The following is a 2,701-nucleotide window of genomic DNA, read 5'->3' as shown; positions in this document are numbered from 1 at the left end:
TATGAGTGTATATGTATGTGTGTATACACACATACTCAAGTACATTGTTGGTATTATTTTGAACAAACTGTTATCTCTTTGATCAATTCAGAATTTAAATATATATTTTTTATTTTACCTTCAGTTATTTCTATTCTGATGCTCTTCCTTTTGGTATGCGGATCTGAGTTTCTCACCTATTTTAATTTTCTTATCACTAAGGAGCTTTTTTTTTTCCCTAACATTTCTCGAAAGGCAGGTGTGCTGGCAACAAATTTGTTCAATTTTTGTTTGTCTGAGAAAGTCTTTATTTTTCCCTCATTAATAGAGAGTAATTTTTCAGGGTATGGAATTGTAGGTTGGTATTTTGTTTTGTCTTCTCTCAATGCTTTACATATTTCACTTCTCTCCCTTCTTGCTTGCATGGTTTCTGAGATATCAGAGGTCATTGTAATCTTTGCTCTTCCTCCCCTCTGGTTTCCTTCAGGGTTTTGTTTGATTGTTTGTTTGTTTAATCTTTCATTTTCCATAGTTTGAATATGATATGACTTGTGTAGTTTTTTCAGCATTTATCCTGTTTCATGTTCTCTGAGCTTCCCAAATTTGTGATTTGGTGCCTGACATTACTTTCAGGAAATTTCTCAGTCATTATCATTTCATTTTTTTAAAAATTTCCTTTCTTTCTTTCTTTCCCTTCTGATAGTCCCCTTACAAGTGTGTGACATCTTTTTTTAGCTGTTCCATAGTTTTTGGATAGTTCTGCTTTGTTTTGTTTTTCCCCAACCTTTTTGTCTTTGGTCTTTTTTAGTTTTGAAGGTTTCTATTGCTATATCCTCAAGCTCAGAGATACTTTCCTTAGCCACGTTCAGTCTTCTAATAAGCCTATCAAAGGCATTCTTCATTTCTGATGCAGTATCTTTGATATCTAGTATTTTTAAAATTTTTCTTAGAATTTCCATCTCTCTGCTTATGTGCATGATTTCTATTTCACACATTAGATTACTTAGAATATTTATTATAGTTTTTTTTTTTTTTTTAATTCCCAGTCTGATAATTCTGACATCCCTTCCTATCTGTGTCTGGTTCTGATGCTTGCTCTATCTCTTCAAACTGTGATTTTCATTTTATTTGTCTTTTAGTATGCCTTGTAATTTTTTCTTGATTACTGCACATGACGTACTGGGTAAAAGGAACTGGTATAAACAGGTCTTTAGTAATGTGATGGTAAGGTGTGAGAGAAGGGAAATTGTTCTGTAATCCCATGAGCAGTTCTTGGTTTTCTCATGAGCTTGTGCATCTGGACTGTGAACTTCACAAGTGTTAGGCTCTTATAAAACTCCAGCAGGTTAGGACCTGGAAGTAGTTTCTCCTCACAGCAGGTCTTGTTAAGAAGGATGGAGCACTCTGGCATATTTCAAAGTGTTTCTTTCTATTTCCTTCTGGAAGCGTGAGGGAATTTTTTTCCTCTACTCACCATGAGAACCTGATGGAGCTTGCAGACATCCGACTCATAAAACTCTGGGGGCCCCAGTGACTGGGACTCCCTGGAGCTTTTTTTTTTTTTTTTTTTTTTGACCAGTAAGGGGATCGCAACACTTGGCATGGAGTGGTCCACACCATACTCAGCCAATGATCGCACCGGTCATCCCTATATAGGATCCGAACCCGCAGCCTCGGCGCTATCAGCACCGCACTCTCCTGAGTGAGCCACAGGGCTGGTCCTCCCTGGAGCTTTTGACCCTCAAACTTTTTTACTGTAAGCCTCCAGTAATCTGGCAGTTACTGTTTGGGTTTCCCTGCCCCAGCACTAGCCACTGTGGAGGTTTCAACTCTTGTGTTTCTGCCTGGGTGACCTATGATGTCTGTATTGGCAATTTGGGGGAGCAGGAGTTTGCTCTGCAACCTCAATTCTCTGAGGAATCTAAGAAAAGACGTTGATTTTTCAGTTTGTTTTGCTTTTTACTTACTGTTGAGATGGAGTGACTACTTCCATGCTCTTTACATGTGGAACCAGAAAACTGGAAGTCATTCTTGTGTTTTAAGCTCAGTCTCTCTCCATATCTGGACAAATATGAACAAATCTGGGAGAAGGAGGAGCCGGCGATGGAGAAGGTGTGGTGAGAGAGGAAAGGTCTGTAGCAGGCATGTTCTGAACGTGAAGTTCTTGAGACAGCAGGAGCCCACTGCAGGGCACATGGCCTGTCCTGGCTGTGCCTCCTTCTGACATGTGCACTACATCAGGATGGGTTTGTCCCTTCCTCTTGACCAATGGACCAGGAGCCCAGTGGAGCTGCAGATTTGCCCAGCATTACTGAAATCATCAGTGGTCCACTTGAGACTGGAACCAGCTGTCCTGACCTCCACTGTGACCTCCTCCTAGTACCTGAAGAGGTGGTGTTTCCTAGTGTTCGAGCGTGTGGCCTCTGGAGTCAGACCCATACCTGGCCTCACTCCACAGCAACTGTGTTATATCTGCAGGGTTCTCACCTGAGACATGGGCTTCATAAAGTCTCCCACTTTTTTTGACAGCTGAGACGAGCAGTTGAGCTGACACTGCCCACCACTCAGATCAATGCTGGGCCCCAGCAAGTGCGCAAGAAAGCTGTTAGCTTTTATTATTAATACCCTGTGGATCCCCGTGTGTCCTGAGGTCTGGTGGGTGTCTCCGTATGTTGTTGCCACTGAAAAGAACAGATTTTCTCTAGAAAAACCTAAGATTGGA

The sequence above is a fragment of the Galeopterus variegatus genome, unplaced genomic scaffold (assembly GCF_000696425.1).
Source record: "Galeopterus variegatus unplaced genomic scaffold, G_variegatus-3.0.2 Scaffold917, whole genome shotgun sequence".
NCBI lineage: Eukaryota > Metazoa > Chordata > Mammalia > Dermoptera > Cynocephalidae > Galeopterus > Galeopterus variegatus.
This window is presented reverse-complemented; position numbering follows the sequence as displayed.